At 40.7% G+C, this 7,500-nt stretch overlaps 1 protein-coding gene and 1 long non-coding RNA gene across 3 annotated transcripts in view; one reads left to right on the forward strand and one right to left on the reverse strand.

Moving 5' to 3' along the window:
* Nucleotides 1-7,500, forward strand: part of LOC123514104 (synaptogenesis protein syg-2-like) — a 382,484-nt gene that overhangs the window by 127,629 nt on the left and 247,355 nt on the right. The gene's annotated exons all lie outside the window — the stretch shown is intronic.
* LOC123514106 overlaps nucleotides 1-7,500 on the reverse strand; it is a 208,321-nt gene that overhangs the window by 14,003 nt on the left and 186,818 nt on the right. Inside the window, exon 2 of the long non-coding RNA XR_006677521.1 lies at nucleotides 3,633-3,661. This is a non-coding gene — a long non-coding RNA (uncharacterized LOC123514106). The remainder of the gene's footprint in view (nucleotides 1-3,632; nucleotides 3,662-7,500) is intronic.

Genomic DNA, 7,500 nt, shown 5'->3' on the forward strand with positions numbered 1-7,500 from the left:
CAGCATGTATCGTAATGGTCTGCACGCCCAGCACGCCGTGTGGAAGTCATGAAAAGAGTTTCTAAGAGCTGACAACACTATTCGTGGGAGGCAAGAGCAACGTTTCTGTGAAGGGAAGAGACCTGGAAGACTTGACAGCAGTGTGTGTGTGTGTGTGTGTGTGTGTGTGTGTGTGTGTGTGTGTGTGTGTGTGTGTGTGTGTGTGTGTGTGTGTGTGTGTGTGTGTGTGTGTGTGTGTGTGTGTGTGTGTGTGTGTGTGTGTGTGTGTGTGTGTGTGTGTGTGTGTGTGTGTGTGTGTGTGTGTGTGTGTGTGGTGGGACTAAGTTTGACAGAGAGATATAGCTTAAAGCGAGATATTGCTAGTTTAAAACTGATATATGGAATCTGATCGATGTTGACACAAATAAGATAAAATAAACAAAAGCAACAAAACATCCCAGCTACTATTGCTTTCCTTCCCAGCAATCAGTGTTATCACGTGTCAACTCAGCGTCCCTTCCATCCCAGCAGAGTCTTTCCTTGTAGCGAGGCTCCCCAGTAAGTAGTCCGTGGCACCAGGTCATGTCGCTGTGTAGGCTACACTGAAAAAGGGGAGGAATGCCAAATGCCTCGCTCAGAGTTCAAGGGCAACAGTATTCTCCCCGGAAAATACTCAGCTTTTTTTCCTGTTTTAAAGCGAGACTGAAGCATCAACAAACTCGTCCTCTGTGTTTTGGGAGAGCTCTGAGCAAATTTCAAAGGAAATCAAGTAAATGGATGAGAAGCGTTTGCAAAGAAAATAATTGGGATAAAAATGCTGTAACCCTAAAAATGTAGTGACCATGAAAGGCAATACAGTTAAAGCAAACTGCATAGAGTATACAATGCTGTACAGAAAATGTTACTATTATACACACACACACACACACACACAATTGAATATATATATATATATATATATATATATATATATATATATATATATATATATATATATATATATATATATATATATATATATATATATATATATATATATATATATATATATATATATATATATATATATATATATATATATATATATATATATATATATATATATATATATATATATATATATATATATACGTATACAGATATATGGTGTGTGCATGTTTTTATTCATTTATTTATTCATATCGATAAAGCAGATAAATGTTTGCATAAACGCTATGTATGTTTACGTCACTTCAACAAACACAATAATGAACTAAAATTCTTTGCTCTTTGGTCTGCGAATGTGAAACCTGGAGAGCCAGAAAATGTTACTGTTTTTTCAAGCTAAAAGAAAAACCCGGTTCCATTAACATTACCAACAAAATGATCGAAGTCATGAGGAAGAACAAGGATAGCGACAGTGAAATTCCCACAGGGTACACTTTCCTCGAAGATACACCAACACGTTTTGTGTGATGACTCACCAAACAACGATATCTTCCTTTTTTCCGTTTACCACCTTCATCGCCAATATATCCTACTATTGCTACTAATGCCACGATAACCATTATTAGCAGCCTCCTCCATGGCTTTCTGATCTTGATGTGCATATCTTTTGTGTGGATGTCACCCTTCCACGCTCACCCTTCAACAAGCCTCATCCCTACACCACAGTCACTACAGCAGTCCACATGTGAGCTCCGTCGAGCGAGACAGGATTACAAGTGTCAGCAGAGGCTGTGAAGAAGAGAGAGAGAGAGAGAGAGAGAGAGAGAGAGAGAGAGAGAGAGAGAGAGAGAGAGAGAGAGAGAGAGAGAGAGAGAGAGAGAGAGAGAGAGAGAGAGAGAGAGAGAGAGAGAGAGAGAGAGAGAGAGAGAGAGAGAGAGAGAGAGAGAGAGAGAGAGAGAGAGAGAGAGAGAGAGAGAGAGAGAGAGAGAGAGAGAGAGAGAGAGAGAGAGAGAGAGAGAGAGAGAGAGAGAGAGAGAGAGAGAGAGAGAGAGAGAGAGAGAGAGAGAGAGAGAGAGAGAGAGAGAGAGAGAGAGAGAGAGAGAGAGAGAGAGAGAGAGAGAGAGAGAGAGAGAGAGAGAGAGAGAGAGAGAGAGAGAGAGAGAGAGAGAGAGAGAGAGAGAGAGAGAGAGAGAGAGAGAGAGAGAGAGAGAGAGAGAGAGAGAGAGAGAGAGAGAGAGAGAGAGAGAGAGAGAGAGAGAGAGAGAGAGAGAGAGAGAGAGAGAGAGAGAGAGAGAGAGAGAGAGAGAGAGAGAGAGAGAGAGAGAGAGAGAGAGAGAGAGAGAGAGAGAGAGAGAGAGAGAGAGAGAGAGAGAGAGAGAGAGAGAGAGAGAGAGAGAGAGAGAGAGAGAGAGAGAGAGAGAGAGAGAGAGAGAGAGAGAGAGAGAGAGAGAGAGAGAGAGAGAGAGAGAGAGAGAGAGAGAGAGAGAGAGAGAGAGAGAGAGAGAGAGAGTCTACGCGTCTTACTGACAGGTATTACAAGGAAGCGTGTGTAGTCTAGTAAGAGAACAGAGGCTGGGGTGAAGACGAGACGAGACGAGAGAGAGAGAGAGAGAGAGAGAGAGAGAGAGAGAGAGAGAGAGAGAGAGAGAGAGAGAGAGAGAGAGAGAGAGAGAGAGAGAGAGAGAGAGAGAGAGAGAGAGAGAGAGAGAGAGAGAGAGAGAGAGAGAGAGAGAGAGAGAGAGAGAGAGAGAGAGAGAGAGAGAGAGAGAGAGAGAGAGAGAGAGAGAGAGAGAGAGAGAGAGAGAGAGAGAGAGAGAGAGAGAGAGAGAGAGAGAGAGAGAGAGAGAGAGAGAGAGAGAGAGAGAGAGAGAGAGAGAGAGAGAGAGAGAGAGAGAGAGAGAGAGAGAGAGAGAGAGAGAGAGAGAGAGAGAGAGAGAGAGAGAGAGAGAGGAAAATAAATGGTGTGTCCAGATGGGGCCTGGAGAGGAAGGAAGAAATAATTAGGGATGGAGAGATGGATCCTTGAAGAAAAAGAAAAATGCATTAGAAGAAGCAAAGGAAGGAGTAAAGAAAAGAAAAGCAATTGAGGAAGAATGCGCACACTGCAGGGGACTAAAAGGAGAAATAGAGAATAACCAAGCACTCAAAAAACAAAAAAGTAGAAAAATAACCAAGAATAAGAATATCAGAGAACTGAAAAAGCTTGAAAAATAGAAATTGCATTGGAGGCAAAAGGAAAAGAAAGTGTTAGAAATAGAAAAGACGGTACGGAGGAATTAAGAAAAATTGGCGAGACTGAGATAGAAAGAAAAAAAAAAAAAAAAAAAGGAGAAGGAAGAATAGAAAGGCGCGCGCTGGTGGTGATACTGACAATGGCGATGGTGATGATAGTGGCGGCGATAGAGAAGATAAAGAAAGAGGGAGGAGAGATCGAGAATGGAGAAAGGACCGAAGAAGAAGGAAGGGGAGGAGAGAAAATGAGTCTTCTCCTGCTATTCATCAATTTTATTTTCCTCTCTTGAGCTGACGTTCCGGTGGAGGGAGATCGTCTTGGTACTGTTAAGACTCTCTCTCTCTCTCTCTCTCTCTCTCTCTCTCTCTCTCTCTCTCTCTCTCTCTCTGTCATACGCAGTCCAGGCTTGAGGGATCCTTCCATTCAGGCTCACCCAAGCATAGCGACGTGCCATACACTGCTCACTCTCCAAGACACACAATATAAATCTTACCATGGAGCCTTGGTGCCGCGTCCCAACATCTGCGGAAATAAGAATATGAATGTAAATAATAAAAACCAGATTGACAGACGGCTATTCATGCTCAAAGCCATAAAGCCTCACACACACACACACACACACACACACACACACACACACACACACACACACACACACACACACAAATACACACGGTTGGCATAGTGAATATTTATGTGTGTACGGAAGCTCGGCGTGAGAGAAGGCCGCCAACACACCCTCCAGCGCCCACCTCGCGACACTAAGGCCGCTACTGAAGAAAATAACAAAGCTGTAAATAAGTCGTAAGGCGAAAAAAGGAAGGCACGCTCCCCCAACTTTCCTCATTCGTTCATGACAACTTTCTGAGACTAAGTGGTCGGGGGGCAGTAAATTCCTTCCGCTGATTAATATATTTGGTCAAGTTTCCAAACCGTATTCCAAGGTGTGTGTGTGTGTGTGTGTGTGTGTGTGTGTGTGTGTGTGTGTGTGTGTGTGTGTGTGTGTGTGTGTGTGTGTGTGTGTGTGTGTGTATGGGAAGGAGGGGTTATTTTTTCCATTACCTTTCAGTTTTTAGACTTGTTGAAATACGACATCTTATTCTTGAAAATATAGAGCCTGTCCCTCGCATTGATGTCACACACACACACACACACACACACACACACACACACACACACACACACACACACACACACACACACACACACACACACACACACACACACACACACACACACACACACACACACACACACACACACACACACACACACACACACACACACACACACACACACACACACACACACACACACACACACACACACACACACACACACACACACACACATATACACACACACACACACACACACACACACACACACACACACGTTTCCTGAATGCCAGCCACCACCAATCCTCAACTGAACTGGTCTTTTCTACACTGACATCTGATCTACTTCTTCAATTTTTTTGTTTATATTTCAAAAGCACCAAAAAATCACCTTAATTTTCCACTAATCATTCTCATTTACCCTCATATATACTTACATTTGCAATCCGTACTTAGTTCTACCTTACAATGTCTTTCTTCCTTCTAACACTGTCATCCTGTGTCATGTCTTCACTTTCTACCATACGTGCACACACCATGCTCTTCACGACCTCCCTACACCTGAGTCCCAGCCCTCCACCAGCAGACATTAAAGACGCACTGACCCAAGGATGAAAATCTGTCCCTCGATCCATTAATGACACAAAAAGCAAGAACGATTGGGCGAGGAAAAATACTTGGACGTTGGCAATTAGTATAAAAATAGTGGTCAAAGAAAAAAGGCACTGGACGTTGACGAAATAATCTTGGCAGAGGTGGAGGGGAAAGAAGAAAAGAAAAATGAGAATGAGGACGAGAAAATAAAGGATGAGAGCAAGAAAGAATAATAATGAAGAAAAAAAGCGTAAATACAACGAAAAATGAACAAAAAAGGGATATGCCTTGCTGTATGTGGGACTGGAAAGATGGACGTAGGTGGGTGATGTTGAGAAGAGCAAGGTTGATGGTGCATGTAGAAATGAAGAGAAAGACGTACAAATTAGTAAGGAAACTGTAGGTTCTCGCGGCCTCGTGGGTGTGTACTCTTAAAGGTGGCATTTACACAGAATCGAGAGAAAAGGAGTGTTATTCTTGAAGGCGAAAGATGAATGTTTTATCCTAGCTTATGACGAGAATGGTAAGAGATAGTAAAGAATAACAGTAATAAGAAATAATACCATCACCAATTACAGTGGTCAATAGCAAGAACATTAATCATAACAACTGCTACTGGAGAGGGCTTTTCCTTGTCTCTCCAGCCTGATAGCATGGTATTTTCGCTTTAGTTCCACAGTACCTTTTACGTACGGTCAGTGACAGATATTTTTTGAAAGTTTGTTGAGGAATATCAGATCACCACCTGCTGCAACCCAGCTTTAACTCTGTATAGGTAAAGATTTTTGTTCTACAAAATATTTTCAACCAATAAACAATATGTAGCAATTTCTTCCAAGCGCCACATCGTCAGTTTCTCTTTGTCTTTTTGGAGATCTTAGCCTGTTGACTGTTCTGGATCTTTAAGCTTAATAAAACACTTAACAAGATATTCTCATGTAAATTCAAAGTACAGTTATTTGCCACTGTTCACTACAAATAAATATTTCATAACTTGAATAGAAAGCTTAGCAACTTTCAGCACTCTTATTTTCGTTAAAATTACACTCAACATTAAATGCTCCATAGTGAGATTGGCATTCAAAGAAGTAATATAAATCAATTCACTAGACCATGTGTTAATTTCTAATTAATTAGCACATACTATTCACTAGACTAGACCCTTTATATGATATGACTTCTTCATGTAGCCGTGCACTGACCTAGTATACACATACACCTTTGTTGCTTAGTGTTCATCTCCGCCTGAGTTGACAGTCAGTTATCGATACGAGTCACTATCAGAGAATGGTGATGCGGTGAGAGGCACGCGTCTGTCGCTGGAGAGTCACTAGTGAGGGCGTGGACACATGAGACAACGACGATGAATAAACTGAATTAATTTTTTCTTATCTATTTGCATGAATGATTAATACAAGTGGATGATTCACTTTACTTTAGCACATTCCCGTCTAGATTTGTTATATTTCTTTTACATAGGTAAAATATACTTATCATCATCATAATCAACATAATTTTGGTTTTCTGGTTTTCGTTTTCTGCTTCTCTTTGTTTTGGTTATTCTTAATTCTTACTTTTCTCTTCTTTTTTTCCTTTCCTTTAGACCATGTTATCTCTTTGTTGTAGTTTTAAATGGCCGAAAAAACAGAAATCATTCATCTTTTCTTTTCTCTTCTTATTTACGTCCCTTTCCTCATCTTCATCCTTTTAGTTTTCTCTTTCTCCTTCCCTCGTCTTCTGCTCTTATCCCTCCTCCTCGTCTCCTCCTTCTCCCCCTCGACTTCTTGATTACTGCACTTCTGAATGCCTTCATAACACTAGGCGGGAGCAAGCAGTTATCAGGAGCTTAGTGAAGTGTACTGTGTGTGTGTAGACGAGACTTGCGTGACTTTACGGAGTTCTGAGAGCAAGCTTTTCTTTATGGCCAGATATTAATTCATCTAAGTAGCGATTCAAGGAACTGCTACAAGCTAAATAAAGTGCACAACAACTGATATCAAGGGCAGGACTCAGTGCAAAAATATTTAGTGCAGCTGTCAACAATGGAATGAAGATAGTAGTTTTGGTGGTGGTGGTAGTTGTGGTTGTAATGTATAAAAGTTGGTAATGGTAACAGTAGTAATAGTGGCAGTTCTTGTAGTAGTAGTAGTAGTAGTAGTAGTAGTAGTAGTAGTAGTAGTAGTAGTAGTAGTAGCAGTAGTAGTAATAATAAGAGTAGTAGTTGTTGTAGTAGTAGTAGTAGTAGTAGTAGTAGTAGTAGTAGTAGTAGTAGTAGTAGTAGTAGTAGTAGTAGTAGTAGTAGTAGTAGTAGTTTTAGTAGTAGTAGTAATAGCAGTAATGGTTAACATGCAACAAGAAATCTAGAACTAGCGTAATAATAACAATAACAAGAAGAAAACAACAACAACAACAACAACAACAATAACAATAATTATAATAATAATAATAATAATAATAATAATAATAAAGATATTACACGTATCACTACACGTATCACTAATAATAACATCTGTAGCCAACAATTATACCATCACTCAAGGCTCTCATCAGAACAACACGGCGCATGTAGGTGGACAAACTTACCATCAATATTTCTTTCTCCCTTTCTCTCTATCATCTATTTTTTTTTCTATGACAGGCTGGCGGCTA

Source organism: Portunus trituberculatus, chromosome 37 (genome assembly GCF_017591435.1).
Source record: "Portunus trituberculatus isolate SZX2019 chromosome 37, ASM1759143v1, whole genome shotgun sequence".
Taxonomy (NCBI): domain Eukaryota; kingdom Metazoa; phylum Arthropoda; class Malacostraca; order Decapoda; family Portunidae; genus Portunus; species Portunus trituberculatus.